Here is a 24,042-nt window from a genome sequence, read left to right on the forward strand (position 1 = left end):
TCAGGGGAGACCTCATCACTCTCTACAACTCCCTGAAAGGAGGTTGTAGCCAGGTGGGGGTTGGTCTCTTCTCCCAGGCAACTATCAGTAAGAGAAGAGAGCATGGTCTTAAGCTGTTCTAGAGGAGGTTTAGGTTAGATATTAGGAAGAAATTCTTTACAGAAAGGGTAATCGGGCATTGGAAGGGGCTGCCCAGGGAAGTGGTGGATTCACTGTCCCTGGCGGTTTTTAAGATGAGACTGGATGTGACATTTAGTGCCATGGTCTAGTAACCACGGCAGTGTTGGATCAAGGGTTGGACTTGATGATCTTGGAGGTCCCTTCCAACCCAGCTGATTCTATGATTCTATGATTTTATGATCTAAATATCTTTTAAATACCTTTTAAATACTCAGGTTTGGTGACTCAACCACTTCCCTGGGCAGCCTGCTCCAATGTTTGACCACCCTTTCAGTGAAGAAATTTTTATATCCCTCAGCCCAGTGCAACTTGAGACTGTTTCCTCTCACCCTGTTGCTTGTTATCTGGAAAAAGAGATAACTCCTTTCTATTTGTAGAGGGTGATAAGGTCCCCCTTGAGCCTGCTTTTCTTCAGACTAAACAACTCCAGCTCTCTCTGTTGCTTCTTATAAAACTTTTGTTCCATCCCCTTCACCAGCTCCATTGGCCTTCTCTGGACACACTCCAGCACCTCAATGATTTTCTTGCACTGAGGGACCCAAAACTGAACAAAGGTTTCAAGGTGTCACGTCACCAGCACCAAGTACAGAAGGGCAATCACTTCTCTAGTCCTGTTGGCCACACTATTTCTGATACAGACCAGGGTATCATTGGTCTTCTTGACCACTTGGGCACACTCCTGGCTCATGTTCAGCCACTATCAACCAGCAATCCCAGGTCCTTTCCACCAGGAAGCTTTCCAGACATTCTTCCCCAGGCCTGTAGTGCTACATGGGGTTTTTTTGACCCAAGCCCAGGACCTGGCACTTTGGCTTGTTAAACTTCACACCATCAGCCTTGGCCCATTGATCCAGCCTGTCCAGATCCCTCTGCAGAGCCTTCCTATTCTCAAGCAGATCACCACTCCTGGCCAACTTGGTAGTGTCTGCAAATTGACTGAGGGGGCACTTGATCCCTTCATACAGATCATTGATAAAGATATTAATATGGTATAGATGTATCTGTGACACATGACATCGTGTCATATGTTTCACACCAGTCAGTGTTAGCTGAGGAGGGGAGTGGTGATGTTTCTCTTTAGATACAGAGTAAATCTTTGCCTCCTGAATAGGAAAAGTCTCTGGATGTTTAAAGTTACAAATGCTGAGGTACAATTTAATTATGTCACTGTAAAAATCAAGTGAAGTCCCTCTGCAGCCATGAAGAAAACAATCTAAAAGTAAATCTTAAACATAAAAGCTGAAAACAGAACCTCATGACTGCCACAGAACCGGGTTAACCAGGCTATTCTTGCTACCCTGTCATACAATGAGATCAAGTAGCTGGGGGGAAGGTCTATCTTTAACCATACTTTGGAGGAAGGATGTTAGTACTACATAGGTAGAGCAGAGTGGAGGTGATAAAACAAAAATAAACAAGACCTACCAGGTCCCAGTGACTTTTTGCATGAGTTGACCACAGATGCATTTGCATCAACTCTACTTTCTTTTCTTTAAAGGACAGTGTAATTTGAAAAAAAACCCCAATGATTTAATAGAAAATGGAGGGAAAAGATAAATTTATACACCGACAGTGTCTTGTTATTGTTCTTTATAGAGGCAGGAAGACAAATTCCCTTGATCATTTTTAAACTCCTGGTCTGAAAAACAATTTAAAAAATCCATTTAATTTTGTGACTTCCTTGGCTTAACTGCTACCTTTTCAATGTTGATATTAAACCTTTCATTATAATAAAAAAACAACTACTGACACCTGGTGGCAAATTATCTTTTTCTTTCAACCTATATATGCCTGGGGTTTTTTTGTTGTTTGTTCTCAAATGAGGCTATTTAAAGAGTTTTCCAATGAAATGATGAACCTATTACTTATCTCCCTGCACTTCTTATCCTGCTGCTTTCATGGCTATAAATATGTTAAAATGTCATCTGAATGTGACATTCTTCTCAGAAGAAATATTTTGGAATGCAAATGCTTTCAGTATTACTGCCAGAAAAGTAAAAATTAACTTATAACATAAGTTAAAACTCAGAAGAAAAACATAGTTGGCTAATCCACTGATCTAGGGAAGTAGGTGCACATCACAGTGCCTGAACTGCTTTGGGATCATCCATCTGCAATGGATTGAATGTTTAATCTGGGATTCAAATGTTGATCTCAGATTTTTCAGCTGAGCAAAGGGGTTGTATTTGCATATATTTGTAGGAAAACGTCTCTGTTGTCTCTCAAGAGCAGGGTTTGAAATTCCTCACTCTATCCTGCCCTCTGCCAAGAGAGTATTTCCAGCTGAGTGGCTAACAGCTGTAAGCAGCCCAGCTTTGGCACTACTATGTGCCTCATGTTCCCTAATGTGATAGATGTCAGCAGATGTCAGTGATGGGTGTTTTCGGAAGAAGCCCCGATATAACATCTGCAATAGCCGGTGAGATGTAGAGGCTGTCTCAATTTAGGTTACTTACAGGGACAAAATGGAACTGTGAAAACAGAACAAAAGAGCCTAAGCTATTTTGAAAGTGGTTGGTCATGTACAGAAAAAAAAATGTTTATTCACAAATTTTCTTGTAGTTTATTAGACAAAATATGAGGAAAAGGTGAAAACTGTGTTGATGAGGAACTGGGTGCACATATAAGTGTTATCGTGTATTTTGGATTGGCCAGACCTGTTTTCAGAATGACAGCTACAGCATGTAGAAGGTACAGAGTTTTGAGAGGTAGAACCCTGTCTGACTGTTTCTTTGCCTTTTTTTTTTTTTTTTTAACGAGGAAAAGGCACTATATTGGGTTGATCCTGGCCAGCAGCTAAACACCCACACAGCTGCTCGTTCACTCCCCACCCACCAGCAGGATGGGAAGAGAATAGGAAGAGCAAAAAAGATTCATGGGTAGAGACAAAGACAGCTTAATAAATGAAAGAAAGAGTTAAAAAACAAGTGATGCAATGGCAATCACCACCTTGCCAAGCAGACCAATGCCCAGCCAGTTGGAGCAGAGGCCACCCTTCCCCTGTTCTTCCTCTACCCTGAGTTCCTATTGCTGAGCTTGACATTATATGGTAGGGAATACATCTTTGGTGAATTTATTTCAGCTGTGTCCCCTCCTGACCTTTTCCCAGCCTCCAGTAGGGGCAGGCAGAGTGGGAAAAAGAGAAGGCTCTGGTGCTGTGCAAACACTGTTCAGCACAATAGCCAAAACATTGATGTGTTAACAACATTTGAACAACAAATCCAAACCACAGCACCATACAGTCTGCTATGAGGAAAACTACCTCCTAAATCCCACCCAAACCCAGTACAGGAACCTGTTGTTTTTATTTGCAGGTAGGTTTAGAGAGATAAGGAGAAGAGACAAATGCAAAAATTAAGCAACAGAAATAATAAGCAATGAGTTGCCTAGTGATTCCTCATGCAGACGAATGAATAAAAACAATAATTAAGGGAGTGCTGTGTGTTATGAGTTGAGAGCAAATTTAGGAACAAACCACTTTAAAGCACACACACACAAAAAAACAAGGAAAAACAACTTATGGAGCTTAGAACTGTGTGATCCTTCTCTAATGTGTTATTTACTGGTATTCTTTTGACAGCTTTCTCTGCTAGACTCATTGTCCACTAGCATATTTCTGTAGAGATCATGACTTGGCTTGTTGTTCAACCCTTAGCAAAGACCCTGGTTTTGATTTTGTCTTAATTATGACTTCAATTGGTAATATGAATTATATGAATCAATGCCCATACATCAAAGCCTATACAAACCATCCAATTTTCCCATCTGGATGACTGCAGCTTAAGGTTTCATCTACTCTACTACAGGCTGATCCATTCCTGACTAATAACTTGTTCATGACATTATTAGGCATGTCAGGCCCATTCTGATTTTTTCTTTTCTACTCCTCTTCTCTGAGATCCTATTCATAACTCACTTGCTGTTTCCCTTGATACTTTGCATTAGTAGATGCTTCTTCTTTCAGACACAAACTATGCATGCAGCCCTCAGAACTGGTAGTTTTTACTGGCCCACAGAAATACTGGATTAGGATTCCTGAACAGTTACCAGCAAATGATGTAATTCACTCTTTTTTTCTCTGACACAGGGTTTAGTGGCATCTCTTGACTTTGATAAAAATTGCCAGTTTGTGGGGCTTTGTACAACAAAAATCACAGAAACTGGAGATGAAAATGACCTACTAGGTCATCTGATCCTTCCTTCTGGCAATGCAGGATAATTCCTGACAGAATATCTTTAAGTGCTTTCACAAGTTTAGTTCTAAATGTCTGAAGTAACTAGGCCTCCATCAATTCCCACAGAAGATTATTCTACAACCTAATAGATCTCACAGTTAAGAAGTACTTCATTCCAGTCTGACTAAATTTTCCCTTGCTTAATTTTATCCCATTACTCTGAGTTATGCTCTCTCGTGACACCCAAATATAGTCTTTCTAACCTCAGGGCCCAATTCCCTACTGCCTCATGAGTTATATTGCCACTTACATTTATATCTGAAAAGTAGCTTTAAAACTGACAAGGTAATGGTAAATTGAGGTTGATATTTTTTCATACAGCCATGAAACTACTAATCTTGTAACAGGAAACACTGACCATGGCCACACATCACGTGTGTACAGTGCACTGAAGAGACTGAACTTGCATGTCCAAATTGGAGGAAAAAATGAAAAAAGTCGCTCAAATTATTTACAAATTAAGGATTTTTTCACACAGAAGAATAAACTACTCTATTCACCTCTTCAGAAAGAGGTGACTTTGTTATTGTGGATAATAAGCACCTTTGTAGAAAAAAAAAAGAAGGATTCTGGTTACAATAGCTCCCTTTAATATAGTAAGGGAGAGTTAAACAAGAATGAATGATTGGGAGCTGAAGCTGACTGAATCCAAACTGAAAATGAGGTACATGTTCTTAACACTAAGAGTGATAAACTACCACAGCACAGAGTGGATATTGCTTTCCCTTGTGTCTGCAGAAGATGATTGTTTACCTAATGGAAGATACAGATCAGCCTGAAAAGTTGCCTAGCTGAAATATAGGAGTCTCTGACAGCAAAGTGTCAGACTAGATAACCTGATGGTGTGTTCTAGCCTTGAGCATTATGGAGGTGTATCCTCAGAGATACACGATAAGCTAAAAGAGAATGCAGTGAAGAGTCAGTGCAGGAATGCAACTCTGAACACATGACTGGTAGTCATCCTCTAGGTATTTAGTCTTCCATGGAAAATCTAAAAGTCTGCTTTTCTAGTTGAATTTCCAGAAATCATCAAGACAGATAGGACTATTTAGTAAAAATCAAATTGTGTCTCCCCAAACAGATAAAAACAGAAGAATAAAAATAGGGTTGCAGTGAGCAACAAGGCAAAAAATCCAGCAGAGATGCAAACACAGCAGAAAGGCAATTCCCATGGACTCCATATGACTGGCTATTAAGAGAGTCTCTTCCTGAAAGAAGACAAAAGGCAGTTTGAATATGTCATACACTGAAACTTCAAAGCACTCAGTGGACTTTGAATTCTGTCCTCCATTATCATCGTAATCAGCAATATGATTTCAAAATGTGTCAATGTAGCATGGTACCAGGTGGGATTTACAAACACGTCACAGAAGGCCAGGCACATAATTCCCATTGATTTTCTGTGAGAACTGAGCCCCCAAACTGCTTTTGTAAAAACGCACAGAGGCTGCAAGGTCACTATGGTGTTGAAAGAGTTCTTCAGAGTTTAAAGAGTTCTTCAGCCAAGAATAGTAACACTATTTATACCAAAACAAAACCAAACAGTTGTGTCATTCCAGAACATCATTAGGATTCAGTGTTCAAGAGTTAGAAATTAGACAAAATGCAAAGAGAGAAAGATTTAGAAATAAGCTTTTCCTGTCTTCCCCTTATCTCTTCTTTACCTGACTCAGTCTAAGACTGTCTTCATTGCAATTGATGTGGTGACTCTTAAGTGAAAGGTTGATTTCCTCTTTTGTTCACTATGTATCAGCTTTAGAGGAAACTGTATCTCCCTTCCCATCTTTGTCCATTGTCACATGAAAAGAGGAGATTTTCTTAAACCCCTAATGTTGGATTAGTTTGTCAGTGCCCCAGGAAAGCTGAGACCCTTGTGCCTGACCAGTCTGTCAGTGTCCCATTATGGGAACTCCACACTGAGCAGTTCATCGGATCAGAGGTAGGTTTCACCGACTTGTGCAGGGTCACATGCTAAAAAGAGAGACCCCCTCCTGAGTCTCCACACCTTTACCCACTTCCAGCAACTGCTAGCACCTGTGAAGGACTCACATTAACAGTTTACAGAATCTTTAATCTTTATTAATAAGGTTAAGGTTAAGGTTCAAGGATTGCCAGTGATAGTATCTGACTGCAAAATTGTCTCAGTTTGACAAGACTGGAATGTTTGCTAAAGAGGATGAGTCATGAGATAGACCAAACTCCTCTCTCAGCAATTGTAAATTCAAAATTAAGGGGCTCTAATCAAGGAAGTGTGGAAAAAAAAGAAGAAATAACAACCCTTTATTAAAAGATATATGTATGTTGGCAAGGACAGTAAGAGAACACAAAAAAACCAACTAGACAATAGTCCTGTACCCAAAAAGTCCCCTTCAAACACAAGAAACAGTCTGAGTACTTCTCTGTCCTTCAGCACAGTTCTAATCACAGTTGGCAGTGGCGCTGTTGGATCACTGGAGGTGCAGAGCCTGCAGTGCTCTGTGGTGGCTGCAGGGGACGCTGTTGGGCTCTGGCAGTCACCGCACGGGGGTCTGGGGGGAGGTTGTCTTGGATCACGGGAAAAGCCAAAAAAAAATGGGGACCCTTCCCCCAACAGAAGAAGAGGAAAAGAAAAGCAGTCCACCCCCACGGAACTCACTGTTGTTCTCGGATGGGTGTTTCAAGGCTCCTCCCTTTCTCCCAGTGAGCACAAAACTCTCCGATGAAAACACAGCAGGTTCCGGCTGGAGTGCTTTCAAGGCTATGCTGAGTATTGCTCAGTCCAGATCTGGTGTTTTGTGTTTGACTACACAAAGTAGGGAGAGATGTGAGAAAGGTAATTTGTGAATTATGTTGTTAGATCTGACTGGCAAAGAATTAGAAATTTTAACCCTTTAATAAATACAGATAAAAGGGAGGAGGCTTGGGCTTATACTACTAACTTACTTTTTGATGAGTTGGCAAGAAAATCTTCCTTGAGCAAAGCATAGGAGTCATTTTAGTGTTTGACAGGCAATTTCTTCTGACACTGTATTGTCAATCTCACAAAGAACTTTTTGAGGAGTTGTGATGCTAGAAATAATCAAGCTAGAAGGTGATACATATTCGATCTAAAGTCCACACAGGTAACCAAATAAACAGTTTGCCTTTGGTCTTTCAAATATGTAGAATGAACTACCTGTGCTGTGCAAGCTGCTGGGTGGCATAGTTTTAATTAAAGAATCTAATTTGTTACTCCAACTCTGTTTATGTTGGTCTGGGGATTAATGTAATGTTTATTTTTCCAGTCACATCCAGAAATAACAGGATTAGAATATGCCTATGCCTCAAACAACACAAAGTTAATCTTTTTAATGAAGGAAAAATTTTGTGTCCTCAGAATAAAATGTGCATCTGAGTCAGCAGGCCTGATATTTAGGATAATTATTCAGTGTTAAACATCCATGCACAGATGCACCAGACAGGTTGAAATGGCATAGCTATGCAGTGCTATCTATTTTCTGCTGTTGCTCCATCGACAAGTTGAAGGTTTGACTCACAGGTAAAGTCAGTCAATAGGAATACTCAGAGTCTGGAATCAGACTGATTTTCTTTCCTTTCTTTTGCTTTACTCTTAAAAAGAAAAATAAATTTTTACTTTGACCTTGAAATGAAGCTTTAAAAACCTTTAGCAAATTTTGATGAGCACCTATTGGATAAAGACATTCATGTCACTGATTTTAGAGTATACTTCAGTCTCTTGTGTACCTTTCCCCTAGAAAGATTCATAGATCAGAGGTATTCCTGACTTATAACAGGGCAACCTTTACACTTCAGTCTCAGTTACAATTGTTTAACCTTTCAATAAATGTTCCCAATGTCCATGTTTGCTCTCCTGACATGTTTTCCAAGAAGCAGAGCCAGTTTTGTGGCTTTGCTATATGTAACTCTGAGAGACTAAGTTGGATGGAGTATAATTGAATGATTAGGAAAATAGAACAGGCAAATCTTCTTTAACAGAAGAGCCTTACATTACTGTGGCTATAAAAGCATTGATTTTTAGCTTGATTGCCATGTCTTCTGCATGAGGTTCCTTTCTCATAGATTCTGCTTCACTTATGAGAGTGTAATTAGAGTAGTGTGTCATCTATAAAGATGAACGAACAGACATTTCATTATTTAAGATCTCCTTTTCATCAGAGTGAGAATGTTGACTGCATCTGTGTTCAGAAATATGAAAAATATCTTTATCCTATTGATAATGTCTATAGATGCCATCTGTACATCTATCTATCAAAGAGAAAGAAAGAAATGGAAATATGTTGAGAAGTACAGAAAGTATCACAAGGATGCATAGCAGACAGACACTTAAAAAAGCCTAGTCTGAATGCAAAAAAACCCCAGACTTCTCCTCTGAATCCTTCAAAAAGCATTGGTGATGAGCTTTATTAAGAAAAAATTAGAGAGTCTACCCCCCATGCTGTTTCAAGAAAAGATAAAAAATGCTGAAGAAAATTTTCTGGTTTTATAATATTTGCAGTAATTCAAATGACAGTTTATTCCAGGAAAGTATCTGATTCCTAAATTTTAGGAAGTAATGTTATTACTCACATTTGCTATGTAAAAAATCATTACCTTTTCCCTAAATGACTGCAGTTTCTGTAATTAACTGCACTTAGAGCTTCCTGTGTGTGGATGACTCTGATCTCATGCTCCAGAAGTTTTACTTTTTTAAACCACGTCTGATGAATACAGAAGGAAATGGAACATAGAAACATAGATTCTTTCAGGTTGCAAAACACCTTTAAGAACATTGAGTCCAACCTTAAACCCAGCACTGCCAACTCCACCACTAAACAATGTCTCCAAGTGCCACGTGAACACTTCTTTCAATGCCTCCAGGGATGATGACTCAACCATTTTGTCGGGAATCCTCTTCCAGTGCTTGATCACCCTTTTTGTGAAGAATTTTTTCCTAATATCAAATCTGAACCTCCCCTGGCACAGCTTAAGGCCATTTCTTCTTGTCCTATTGCTTGTTTTCTGGGAGAAGAGATTGACATCCATCTTGCTGCAACCTTTCAGGTTGTAGTAGAGAGTAATAAGGTCTCCCCCAACCCCCAACTCCCAAGCCTCCTTTTCTCCAAGCTAAGCAACCTCAGCACCCTTAGTTGCCCTTCATGTGACTTGTGCTCCAGACCCTTCACTAACCCTATTGCCCTTCTATGGACACACTCCAGCATCTCAATATCTTTCTTGCAGTGAGAGGTCCAAAACTGAACAGAGGATTTGAGTTGCAGCCTCACTAGTGCTGAGTACAGGGGGATGATTACTACCCTAGCCCTGGCCGCAGGAGTTCTGATACAAGCTAGGATACTGTTCAGACATGAGCAAGCATTTAACGTGGACATGAACATGTTTCCACCTGTTCTGTGGTTGTGGAGGGGAAGACTGAATGCATTCCAGCAAGTACAAAGTAGAAAGGAGAAATCACCAATTAGTGGAACCATGAATAACTGGTACAGTTGAAAGTTCCCAAAGTGCAGACTGTTTTTTACTGTAACTGAATCACTTGTTGGCCCACATCCCTCCTCTACTTGCTTTATCTTTTACTCTATCAAGTGAACTTTTTAATGATCTTGGGAAGTCTGCTTGACGTAACATTTAGTATTTCACCCATGTGCATTGCCACACCACTTACTGGAAATCTCAATGAGCTTTAAGCTGCTACCTGCCTCTGATGCTCTGCTGTTCAGGGTTTGCAGGCACTCGTTGCCTCTGCAGAATATAGAGCTGATTTGTAAATGGTGATAGATGATAGACAGGATGTTGCAAGGAGATAGCACACAGGAGAAGCAACACACACAAGGGTTAATCAGAAGGGACTTGGACACACTATAGAAGTTTCAAAAAGCCTGTTACTGTGAATGGGGAGGAAATAGAGGTGATGATGAGGTGAGAAGACACCCTTCACGGAGAATGGATTGAAGGGTTTAATTTTTCCTGCTTCAATGGAAAATGATCTGTCAAAATTTTAGAGTACTATCACCAGTTTTCTATGGTAATCAACAACAGAGAAATGATAGTTAATTAACTCTTTTTCATAGTCCTACGTTATTCAAACTACTTTATATGCCACATAGGTTATCAGTACATTTAAGAATTCTTTCTTATAGTCCAGTCTCATGTTGCTTGGGAAATTTGATTTTAACTTCCAGAAGCTCTCATCCGCCCATTTTACCCAGCTATAATAACATTATCTGCAGTTTCTCCTCATTTCATATGGGGAAATCTCTGCAGACTAGAGATTTAAATGCAAAACCTGAAGTCTAGGATTCAAGGCTTGCTGGCCCCTGCCAATAAATTTCACTGTTATTCCCAAGTTATTCTCAAAGGAAATTATTTAAACTTTGTTCAGAGAGTTTACTGCTATAGCCAAGTGGGTCAGGAACAGCTCTGAAGCAGCAGTACTTTGCTTTCCCTTGTGCATATCTTCAGTCTCATTGGTACAGTGAAGTGCCCTTCATAGACTCACCAAGAAATTATATTTTGGAAAGACAAGAGGAGTTCTTGTCAATAGTTGTCACAGAGCATATGGCAATACCATGCTCAGTGATTAAGATAGGGAACAAAATCAAGTGTTGGTCCAAACACAGAACTTTGCATGTGGGAGAAATGTTGATATTTCTAAACAGTTCTTTTATGCCAACATCAAATTTTAGGGTTTTGGGGAAGTATGTTAAAAATTTAATCTTACATTAGTATAAGCAGCTTTGATAGAGCCTTCCTAGATTTTAATTCCACTGAAGAAACAATACTACTTTAATTCTATGTAATATGGAATTTTTAAAATCTTTATTGTATAATGGAGACATTACAACAAAATGGGTAGATATTCTGAGAAAACATACCTATATGTGAGCATCTGTTTTGGAAATTATTGAAATCAAAATAAAGAAAATACTCCCAAAAACTTTTAGATGAGGTAAGGTGAAAATAATTTCAGTAATGCCATGAAATTAGTGTAAAATTATCAAAAATAATGTAAATTAAAAAGCAACTGGGTAAGAAATTCTTAAAGACAGTTCAGAATTGAACACTTCTCAGAATTGTTGTAATATTAGTTGAAATCAATGCTGTATTGTGAAAAGCAGTTTTAATAACTCCAAGTAAATGAAAACCAGAAATGTTAGAACACAACATATTTTAGTAGGAAGTTTGAGAATGCTTTTTTAATTACTATGTGCTCAACAGCATCTTATTTTTCAAAATGCTCAGCTATCTGGGGTGTCTTCCTCTTTTAGCACTGTAAATCACATTAAGAGCAAATCTTGTTACTTAATAAATTATTTGTAAATTCTGGTACATCTTCTAGCTTGGGAACAGGCTGTAGTGAGACTGGTCTCTAGGCTACTTTAATTATGTTTTCCATTCACATGATGGAAGTTCTCAGACATCAGGTGCCACCTGCTATGGTTTTTATTTCTACTTTTTTGAACTCTTACCCAGGGCAGTAAGGAGAACATTAGCTGTCATACTTGTAAGGTGTGGTGTCATAAAAGCTCTGCTATTGTATTGCACTTGGAAAGCCAGAACCAAGCTCCCAAAGCTGGTACTCGATTGTGCTTTGGTCAATAATGACAGCCACGAGCCTTTTTTCTTTTTTTTTTTTTTTCTGGAAAATCAACACAATTTTGGTTCCAAGACATTGGAAAATACTATTTTTGTTTTCAACACAATTCTCTCTGATTCTTGAGCTTTCTGTTCATTTTTCTTCCCTCCTCTCTTTTTGTTCTCCCACTTTTAATCACAAGATGAATTGAATACCTGAGGCAAAATAAACAGTAAGAGCCAAGCAATGATGCAAGATTTGTGTGTCTTATTAGGAACATTCTTCTTTGAGAGCTATGGTCACATTGTGTGAGGCATCTTCATTGCACAACTTATTTTCTGTGAGTACATATAGACCATTAGCCAGTCAGTGGTGTTTGATTAAGTCCATCCTAGTATGTGATCATCAATTAAAGACAGAGAAAGTAAAAAAGTGTTAGCTGAGGCTTAGGGCGAGAATTTCTCCTTTCATAACTGCTTAATATCTTAAATTTCTCTTTAGTTTTTGATTCAGTAAATCATGTCTTTCAGAGGCATCTAGTAATTCTCCAAGGTGTTGGTACTTAGTCCAGATCATCTGTGGAGGAATCTATTGGGTTACACTATGTTTGATTAGGATGTTAGCTACCATTCAGTTTGGATACTGTGATTTCCCACTGATGTTGAAATGAATTTCTGTTTATAAATTTGATATTACTGTCATGTTCTTTGGGAAGCTTCCAAATAGAAAGGTTGATTTATATACAACATAAACGATAATGCTTCCAATAGTAAGAGGGGTTTTAGCCAGCTATTTTAAACAGTGTATCATTATCTGAGCTATCACTATACTGTCTCTGAAATATTCACTTATCTGAATAATACTTTTAATTTAAGATTTTTAATACTCTTATATGTGTTTGAGAGATTTTTAGGAGGAAAGGCATAGAGAAGCTTTTCAAGTGAGTGCAATTTGAGACCCACTTATTTCCCATAACTTTCTTTTAGATATCAAAAATATAGGTTGTATGGAGCTGCCAAAGATCTCCTGTAATGAAATGTACAGTGTACACTGTATTATAAATCTATTGCTAAAACAGGTGTAAAAGTTTCATGAACCCCAGATCTGGAATTCACTTCAGAGTAGTGTTTGAAATATTCCATTTTGGAAGTTTGTTTAAACTCAAACAACTACACTCTGTACCAGAGTACTGGGGCATTCTTTTCTAATAGCTTATTACCAACCTCCTAGGGACTCACTGTCATGAAAGGCACTATATAAGCTTGGAGAGATTTTTTTTCTTGTCCCATGTGTAGTTTAGATATCATTTGCACTTACTGTGTACTGCTAGTTTACTTCAAAAGAATTTTGAACAAGGCCTGAGGAAAAGATTGAGCTGTGTGCTAAAAAGAGGCAAAAAATAAAATACTCCTTTGCTGTTCTGCTGCGATACATCTGTGCTCACTCTTAGTTTGAATTCAAAATTGATCCTTTTAGCCTGTACAGATAAGAACAAAGTCAGATCATATTTGTTTAAATATTTGGTGGTTTTTAATAAAATAATTTTTAAGTATTGCTGTACTTTAGTCTTTCGCAAGAGTCAATAAAAGAAAAACCTGTTCATTCACCTGAGAAGAGGAGAGCTTGTACAAACATGATTGCTTTTTGATAATATAGACTAGAATACAACTGCCTTTAAACACCTCGATAGAATAACTGTAAGATGAAAAGGGTGCTTCACAGTACTCCGCAGCTGACAAATTATTTTGTCAGCTATGGTGCTTAACCTTTTAAAGTCTGTTGCATGTTCTTTCAAGAAAAAGTAATGGCTAGGGTTCTAAGAGGTATCCAAAACTTTGGACTGCACAGTATTTGTGTGGTTTACATAAGACCTTTAAGAAGACCTTAATATCAAACATGTCCTCAAAAACTTCTGAAAAAATGGCTGCTTCAAATTGGCCACCAAATTATCGAAAGCATCAGATTTTGAAGTCTTGTCTTCTATTATAAGTCTACTAAAAGTTTGGGCTTTTTATTGCTTTACATTGTTGTAGAAATGTGGCTTTTCTTGAAAATAAAATACATGCCCTGTTGTTGGATATCAAATAGTTCTGTCACCAATATGAAGGATAACCACAGTGCTTTTGATTGTACTACTGGTCAAGGCTGCTAGAGCACTCAGACTGATGTTCACATGTTATACAGGTCCTAATGAAATGACATAGCTTCTGAGAAGTATAATAATCATTCTCATGTCATGCATTTGCCTTTCCTGTACCAGGCTTCAGATGTAAAGTTTTAAAGAGAAAATAACCTAGAGGTCTGAAGATTATACTTTCTAGGTTGATTGGTATTTCTAGGTTGATGTGTTTAGGATAATGTTCACAGGTTGTCCAATACTAGTGTTTGAATATAAGTTAATTTGTTTTGGAAATACCTCTTCTTAACTAACATGAAAAAGCAGATCCATCAAGAGGCCAGAGAGTTTACTGTTGTTTTTAAGAAAAAGACATAATAAATATGAAAACCTGATGTAATATAAGTTACGTTCTCCAACCGCACTCCCATAGTTTAAAAGTTAAACCCTAGACCTGTGCAAAGCAAAAGTGAATGAGACAAAATGCTCATTGTCTTAAATTGCACAAATTAACTCATTGTTCACTTCATTTTTGGTATTGTTTTCCTTTGAGTTGTTTAGTTATCTGATATTGCTGCATTATAGCAGGTAACTACATTTAGGAACTTCAGAAGTTCTGAGCAGTTTTCCCTCCTTCTGTAAGATCTACCAGTTGTTCATTTCTTTGCAACCGGGTCATTTATTTCAGTCGAGTATGAAGTGCGTAGATGTAAATGATATATACCTTCAAAGGAACCTCTGTGATTCAAGATCCTACAAAACCTCCTCTACACAATTTTCTGTTAATCATTGCAGCCTAGATGGTTAAATATAGCTATAGAAATCAAATATTAGGCACCTTGGTTTGAAAAGAATGTCATAAAAGTAAAAATATTTACATTTTCATATTAATATGTGTGAATGGAATCAGGTTTTGTTAATTTTTCTTCACTTTAAAAACAAAACAAAAATACACCAAACCCCCCAAATTATAAGATTTTCTTACTGGAAAAAATTGTCCAGCTTTTTACTCAGAATTTACTATAGGTTATGTATTTCAGATGATGGGAAAACATGTTGATTCTTTGAACATAAATTATGGTTTTAAAATATATGGAAGTACATTGTCCTAATAAATGATAACTTATATGAAAAAAGGAAATAAAGAACCTGAGGGCTTTATTTAGATCCAGTCTCTTATTGTAAATGATGCTGTCAATTTATTTATTTTTTATAACCTCCAGCAATAGAAGATTATTTTGATAAATGATTCATATCACTGCAATATATACCTTTCAAAATTTCCATATCTGGCAACTAATAGGCGCTTCTTGAAGGCTTCAATAGGCTCCTCAGCCAGATAACATGGCTAAAAGCTGCCTCATGGTTAATTTCATCTAAATGTGGTAATTATCATACTTTGAAGTTATGCCTGCAAAACATGCTTTCACAGAGAGTTAGGGGAAGCAGAGGATTAACCTAGAAACATTCAGTTCAGAGCAGCGTCTCGCCCAAGTAGAAATGTATTTTCCTCCAAATTTTTCAAGATTTTTTTATTAGACTACTTGGTAGTCATTTGCATTACCTTATCTCATATCAACTTCTTCATAGCAATTTAGGAAGCAACAGAAACTGAAACAACTTCATATTTTTAGCAGTAATGGGATAGTCTTGGGTTTACAGGCAACTTAATTTGGCAGTTTCTACCCTGAAGTATTTCCTGTGTTAGTATTTAAGAGCGCAGTTCATTTGTCCTTCATATATGCTGTGGACATAAGCATTATTCTACCTTTATTCCACACACTATAGATTATACACAGGATGTTAATTTCCTCATAGTAACCCGGGGGAGTAACTTCTACCACTGCTCTATGCACCCCTTTGCTTCTGTCTCACAGGATCTCCATGAACCTTAGTTGTAAGATCTCTTAGTTGTAAGAGTGAGACTAATGAAAAAGGTATGAGACTCCAAGTATGTTTCTAAAAATGGATGATTTTTGTATCCATTTAAAAGCCCTGAGGTAGCAAGAATTATAGAGAAGAAGCTATCACTGAGTATTTCTGCCCACCTATATCTCCTTAATAAAGATTCCAAATCTCTCAGCCATCAGAAAAAAGTCCTACAAAAATTGGCACAAAAATGCTACCTTAAGTGAAGAGAGACTGAACAGCCTAGTTAAGTCTTTCTGGTAGACTTCCTGACCATGCTGCATTTTGATATAGCTAAGTCATTTAAATTTTATTTAAATCAACCGGGGACAGATTTTGCCTAAATTTGCCTGGTCCATATGTAGGACTGGCTGAGTTTCTCCAGGTTCCAAAGGTGTTAGGTAGGAAGTCTTCTAAACTAGGTCTAAGTTGCATGATTGTAAGATCTTTAAGAAGAGAGTACCTTTCATTATATCTCTATACTTAGGCTCCTAGCTCATCTTCCCTTGCATTTATGCATCTTGACAATGTGCACATGGTGAGTAACTATAGCTCAGCCAGTACACACAAACCACGATAACTCAACCACATGTCAAATTTCAGGGATTACAATACAGAAATTAAACAAAACTGTTCATGCTCACACAGATTTTTTTGTATTTACACTTAGGGTTAAATTAGTGTAACTGTACCATGAAAGAAACGGAACTGAATTGAGGCACTGTATCATCAGATGCACTTTGCAGCAAATAAGCTGTTTCACCTCTAAAGTACACACTGTAGTTTTCTATCTATTTATATCCTTTCTATGTTTCATGCATATGTGGTTTTGGTTTGTTTTTTTTTTTTATCTTACAGATAAAAAAGAAGCTGCTGTGTCCAAAGAACTCAAAAGTAAGAAACTACTATCTCTTTTATATGCCATGCAGTTTCAAAGAGTACATTTCAATAATCCAAAAATAATAGTTATTGAATTGTTGAAAATGCAAAGAAAGCAGCTACACCATTTATAATTGAAAAATGATATGTTTAGATTTCATGTGTCTCTTATTTTCTAAATACATTCTTGTCTTACTTTTAATTCCACACTCTTTTTTGTGACTGACAGTTTTGCCTTCCCCTCTTCCTTATCACTGTCTTAAAAAACAAAAGTTTCCTAGGAAAGGAAATGTCAAATTGAAGTGTCAGCAAAATGTGCTCTCAGTGGCAGCAATTTTCATAAATGAGCTGAGAAGGCTGAGAGTTCAACATGCTGGGGACCACCAAATTTATCTTCACAAATGTACAAGGGCCCTGCCTATCTAGTTACTTCTGATTCCAACACAGAGACTTCTGAAGAGAGATGGGAGCTGGGCTCTTCTGAAAAAATAACCACAAAATGTTCCGAGAATGTGGTATCATTAACAGAGGAACACTTACGTCTTCCTTTTCTACAAATTTGCAAGCATCAATACCTCAACACAGTAAGGATAGTAAGACAGTTTCTCTGGTAAGACTTCATCTGCTCAGCTCTCTGTTCTGAAAGTATAGTATATAGGAAAAATATAGAAAAACTATGGGGCTTCAAAATCTCATTCAAATTCATGATTAAAGAATGCACTGACTTTCCATTTATGATCTTTCGTGACATGAATGGCAGATTAATCTCCTGACATCCTCGGTTTTGGAGCAATTTATTAAAAGATTTCTTTTGGCAATCAAGGAAAGCTTATACATTTGCTTCTTACTCAAATGTTGCAGGAATATTGAATAAAAATTTCAATAGACTTATTTTACAAGTAATGGTCTGTTAGTGAAATAACTTCCAGTTTGCAAGTGGGTCTTAAAGGATCTAATTATTTGGGCCCCCAAAGAGGACCTACAGGAGAGCTGGAGAGGGACTTTTCACAAAGGTATGCAGTGATGGGACAAGGGGTATTGACTTTAAACTGAAAGAGGGAAGGTTTTGATTAGATATTAGGAACAAACTCTCTACTGTGTATCTCCGTGTATCTCTATTGTATCCTGCTGTGAGGCACTGAAACAGGTTGCCCAGAGGGATTGTAGATGCCCCATCCCTAGAAATGTTCAAGGCCAGGCTGGATGGGGCTTGGAGCAATTTGGTCTAGTGGAAGGTGTCCCTGTCAGTGGCAAGGGAGTTGGAACTAGATGGACTTTAAGGAACACTAGATGTGCCTTCCATTTTATGACACTTTTCATGGCAGAATTCCACAGCAGCTGTCACAGCAAAAAGTCCCAGCTCCACCATGAAATTTGCAGCTGAAACTAGTTCATAAATATGTAGAGTCATTAGCACTTAAATAATTTGTGAATTACAAACTGAAAAGTGTATGCTTGCAAAAGAAAGATTAAAACATTGGTTAGTTTTGTTTCAATGCTACTGAAAATTTATTTAAAAATTAAATAAAGAAATTTCTGACAAAACATACCCTTAATTTTATTTTTTCTCAACTATAATTATTTCAGTTGCTCAGAAATTAAATATTTTAATGAAAAGAAAAATCTTTGTAGAATAAAAAGGGTCCTAACCTAGTTTCTTTTCATGGATGTTAAGAACAAAAAGTAAAAAAAAAGTCTCACTGTCCACCATGCTCTAGCTCAGAGCTCAGAAGGGACTTGCAAGAGTCCTGTAATTTTGTATTGAATCCAACTTGACACTTGTAGAACATGAAAGTTGGATCTCTTATTTCTGCCAGAACTGGCACTTAGGAAAGTAATACTAAGTACATTCTTCTTCAAGGTCTTCTACATATTTCCCTGAAGGAGGTGTGAGCACCCCAAGTAATTACAATGCTGTGATAATAACTAAGTTAGAATATAATTATCTGCTGTGGGGTTTTAAATGGATGTAAACAAAACAATACCACACATGCAAAGTATATTTTGTTTTCATTCTGTTTCGCAAGACAGTCTATGCATCTTTTATGAACTTCTCAAAAGACTGGAGGGAAGAACTCAAGATTACATTCCTGATTTAGCCATGTTTTTTTTCTTTGCAATAACACAATGGCAGATGTGAAGATTAACTAACATTTTTTTGACAATCTGTAATTCAGCTTGTGATTAAAATCATTAGTTATTTCCTCTCAAAATACTGAAATGTGATTTTTAATTTATAGGACCTTCTAGTTGATACACAAAATCCTTTATGACAGTTGGTGGAGTTTTCCTTATTGATATTCATTGAATTATTGTGGTTTAAGTACAGTCTGTTTTGTTAGTTCCTGAGAGCAAAAGCAATTAACTAAACACTAGTGAAGAGTAAATAAATCTAGTAAACTACTTAGATTCTTCTATCTAGGGCTGAGATTCCCCAAATCCGCTTGGGGAATGTACATACCCTTCATCACTTGGATCTTCATTCTGCAAGGACATGTTCTACCAGCAAAGAAAGTATAGTGCAAGTGCACTAAAATATACTGCAAGTGGACTTAAAAGACCAGGAACAGAATTACAGTTTAATGGCCTGTGAGGGCCTGTTTCTGTGCTAGGAGAATACCGTTGTTGCTCTTTCAAGTGCAGGATCAAACACGGAGATCTTCTCCTAATGCTCCTCCATTCCTCAGGATGGAGAGCCAAGTCTGTGGATGTACTTTGCAGAAGTAGCCCAATTTCACCTTTTCTAACCAGGGAGAGATTCAGATTAGGGGAAAGGATGGCACTGAATGGCTGTGAGATCCCCTGAAACACCACTGCTGAATTCACAGGAGTGAATCGTCAATACCTGATGTAGGCTAGTTCGGGACCTTCTGCTCTCATAGCTGCAAGATCAAATGCAGAGATGCCCAGCACATACATGCTCCCTGAGGGGCAAGGCCATGCTGGAACCCCTACATACCTCCTTTCCTCTGCTTTGCCAATAGATATTGAATTACTAGGCAGAAAAAGCTAAAATAAGTGATTCAGTGCCTAACAGCCAGAGCTTACTAGCCCTTCAGCTTGTAAGGTTATTTTATTGTTACCCTTGAGTTTATTGAAGACAACTCAGCTCCTCTCCCTTTGGGTAATCTCTTTGTTTAATTCTTCAGGGAAAAAATTGCTACAGGTTGTACCTCATTGGAGGCCTTTCCTCAGATTTCTATGGGTTTTTTATTATATAATACTTTGTAATAATTGGTTTAATTTGTTGTTTCTTTGTTTCTTTGTTTGTTGTTTTTTTTTTTAAGAGCCAGCAAAAGCTCCTGCAGCCAATCCAGCTATCAAAAAAGCAGCAGCACCAGGTAAAGGAGAAAAATGTTCTCATACAATGCATTTCTTATACTCTTGAACTAGTTTATTGCATCATAGCACCATCTGCTGGATTGCACAAAAGCCACTGTTTGGTTTTGGGTTTGGGGTTTTTTTAATCTGTTTCCTCTAAATTATTGTGATAATTTGTACATTAAATTTTTGCTAAGAACAAAAATATTTAGCACTGATTTATGACATTATATTTACTTTTTGTCTTCCCATGTCAACCGTAAGGTTGCAGGAATATTGAATAAAAGTTTCAATAGACTTATTTTACAGGTAATCGTCTGTTAGTGAAATAACTGCCTATTTGCAAGCACTTCTTAAAGGATCTATTAATTTGGGCCTCCAAAGGGGGGCCAACTATTGGGTCCTAACTATTAGGTCATTCTGTAGGTCTTGATATTAAAAAAAAAATAATCTGAATGTAAAGACTGATTTTAAAAGCAATATTTACAGAAATTACTTTCCTTGCGAAGCTATATTCCAGCCCTTTAAGAAGAAGATCTGATTTTTCAAAGTGCTGCTCTCGCAGTAGGTTTTCAAAATGCAGCTTTTTGATAATAATAATAAACATGCACTGAAAAGACAAGCAAACTTTTTTCAATAAAATAATGTCATAAATTCCTACCTGAATTTAGATTGGATTGTAAAAATCTACTACTTTTTTTTTATTTCTGATCTCATCTGCTTCAGAGCCATCTTCAAAAAAGCCACATCTCATTTCTGCTTAATTAAATAAAACCTAATATAATTAATAACAATCTGAATATTTATTATATTTGTAGTTTGACTACATTTTATATTGATTATCAAAAAAATGCTCAGGAAATCCCCATGTGAAAGTGTGGTCAGTATAAAACTATAATATTATCCTAGCCCAAAGCAGGGCAGCCAACACTGCACCAGGCTCTGTGCTATTGAGCTGTTTCTGGTGCTGGTATTGCAGGAGAGGCCAGCCCACACTTCTGCTGCTTCTTGCCTCCAGCTAATCCCACTGTACAGATTTGGGATCTTTTTATTTCCTTTTTTTTTCCTTTCTTTAAGATTATTTTCTGGCTCTCTTTGTAAAATTCAGAGCATGTCTGTAGTCTATCTCAGAGATCTGTTCTGATGAAAGAGAGAATAATGACTTGCACCAGTAGGGGTGATTGGGAGTTGGTCAGGGATCAGTGCAAACCAGGAGCACCTTCAGTTGCCTCTACCAACAAAGGACATGTAGTCTGGACTCACAGTTGATGCAGGCTATTGCTCAGCTGTAGGATATACTGTGTGAAGCTGGCCTAAGAAGCACCATTTCCCTGCCAATGCTCCCCATCCCTGCCTTCTGTGTTTGCCACCATGTTCACTTGTGCTAACACAACTGGGAAAACAGCGTAAATCACACCATTGCCATCCCTTACAGCTAAAAACTATCCCAGAAATGTGTGTGTGACAGGGCATTGAGTCTGGCTCCACACACATTTATATCCATGTAACTGATAATTTCTTAAAGCAGCTTTGTTCCCCCAGTTGTATAGCTAGACCCTTAGATGTTTGAACCATTATGTTAGAACCATATACTTATAATTAATTCATTCCACCTGCTTGCTTCCAATATTTGTGTTCATTTTTGAAAAATATTCCAATGAGTCTGCTTGTTGGCATGAATGGTGATGACAGTAATCTGCTTAAGACAAAGAAAGGGGGAAAACTGGCTTCTTATGGAAAAATAAAATAACTTTGTTCTGACACATTTCTAATTATTTAGTTTACCTTAAAAGCAATAAAGAGCAGTAGGCTCTGACTTCTACATTTTTGCTTCCCCTCTAGTTCTCTGAAAACTAATTTACCACCAGAATAACTCACCATAGCAAAATATTAAATATGCTTGTTTGGAAACATTGTAAGTAGACTGTTGCCTATTAGCACAGTAAATTAAATACATTATCCAATTTCATATTTCATTTTCTTCCTCATATCTTATTACATCACAATCTGTACCCAAGAATGCCTAAAGCTGAAGGTTTACTCCTCTTAACAGACTGAACAGACTGACAGCACAGCTGGTCATCTTACGGTGCACCTACATCACATATGTTCCTGATCATAATGTCACTGGTGAAGAAATCCCTGCCTAATTCAATATGCACTATTTTTATCTCCATATATTTATACAGAGAAAGCAACAGAAATGAATATGGAGTTTGGAAGTCTATGAGAACTTCCATATCTGGAAGGTGACAACCGCTCTAGGAAATCAGCCTTAATGAATTTCCATTACATGATTTTGAAAGTGGATACGTTCAAATATTTCCAGTTTTCTCTAACTGGAAAAAATTACCTCTTTGGCAACCATCAGAAACTGGGCTGGAGAGGCCAGTATTTGGCTGTAGAGCAGAATTGTTTCATAGGTGTATGCAAATGTTCTGAAGGAAGAAATCAGAGTTGAAGATATTTCATTACACCAGTCTTCTTCAGTTACTCTGTCACATGCTGTCCCCATCCCAAACCCTGCTGCCATTTTCTCTTCTTTCTCCACAGTGCCTTGTCTCCTGAATTTTGCCAGGCAGGACAGGTCTGAGCATGACCTACCCTTACAAGATATCTGTCTACCCTTTTTCCTTGAGGACAGGTGCACGTTTCTTTCACGGGTTTTCCTCAGGCACTCTGTGTGTGCTGGGCCCAGCAGGTTCTCTGAAGGGTTTCTCAGAGCCAGGGGTGTAGGTGGTGAGCAGCTGCCTCATCCTTTGTCAGGACGGGGAGGGAAAATCCTCTCCCTCTCATCCCTGTGGAGGCTCACCTGGAAAAAATTCCCACACCTCAACACTTATCATGCCTCACAGCTATAGCTAATTCTACTGGGTCAGTGGTCCAGCTGTCAGCGGTGGGGCACAGAGTCACCACACCTCATCTTGGTAAATTTTCTGGGTTTGTTTTGTCATGGTAAGGAAAGCAAGCACATGGCGGTGCAGGACAGGGCACAGGCTCAAACCATGCAGAGAGCATTTGCAGCTAAACTAGCAGGAGGGTGAGTGTGTTCCCCAGTAGGCAGCAAGGAGCCTTGGTGCCACTGAGCCTCAGGCACTCCCTTAACTGGGGTGAGGGTTGAGAACAGCTCATCTGTGACTCCATCTTACGGGATAACCTAATATCATAGGCAAGACTCATGCACCTTCTATAAGAACCAGTGATAGCTTTCCCCCTGATGATTTGCCTGATTTAAAAATCAGTTCTAACTCCTTTCAACATTGCAAAAATTAAATCCTAATTGCAGTTTAGAATTTCCCTGGAATGGTCTTGAAATTTTTAATTTAATTTTACAGTATGTTTAACAGATTTTGTACTGTCACTTAACTGCCTAATTACGGGGTTTTAATGCCTGATTTTCCCCATCTTCCTCTCCTCATACATGCAAAAAAAAAAAATCTTATTCTTTTCTCCCTTTGAGTTCATAACAAAAATCTCTTTTTGAGCACAATTTCTCCCTTGAAAATCAATGAAATTTAGTTTGGATCCAGAAAGAATAAAATAAATGTGACAGGCAATAGCTAAATTTGAGTGCTCAGATGTCAGCTGCATCCAATCTCTCAAACTGACTACCAGTTGTGCTAGAATTATTATTAATTTATCATGCCTTTGATCATTCCACTGTTGGTAAGAAGCAGAAAGAGAACATTATATAGAAAATTATACAGGAAATGCCTTCATGGTATAAGTACAGAATATTAGAATGCAGACTATAATGAAAAACCTCGTCAGAGGATGTGTTGAAGAGGTTCAGATCACCCTACCTAATGCAGGAAGAACCACTGGTTCTAGTGGTA

The 24,042-nt window shown here is 37.8% G+C and overlaps 1 long non-coding RNA gene across 2 annotated transcripts in view; it reads left to right on the top strand.

Moving 5' to 3' along the window:
- Positions 1-24,042, top strand: part of LOC108640670 — a 49,710-nt gene that overhangs the window by 5,493 nt on the left and 20,175 nt on the right. The window contains exons 2-4 of one of the 2 annotated variants that reach the window (XR_001921361.2): positions 15,976-16,035; positions 16,865-16,900; positions 20,173-20,226. This is a non-coding gene — a long non-coding RNA (uncharacterized LOC108640670). The remainder of the gene's footprint in view (positions 1-15,975; positions 16,036-16,864; positions 16,901-20,172; positions 20,227-24,042) is intronic. The other variant, XR_001921362.2, reaches the window with a different exon arrangement.

This window comes from Manacus vitellinus, unplaced genomic scaffold (genome assembly GCF_001715985.3).
Source record: "Manacus vitellinus isolate BGI_N305 unplaced genomic scaffold, ASM171598v3 scaffold_4_pilon, whole genome shotgun sequence".
NCBI classification, from domain to species: Eukaryota; Metazoa; Chordata; class Aves; order Passeriformes; family Pipridae; genus Manacus; species Manacus vitellinus.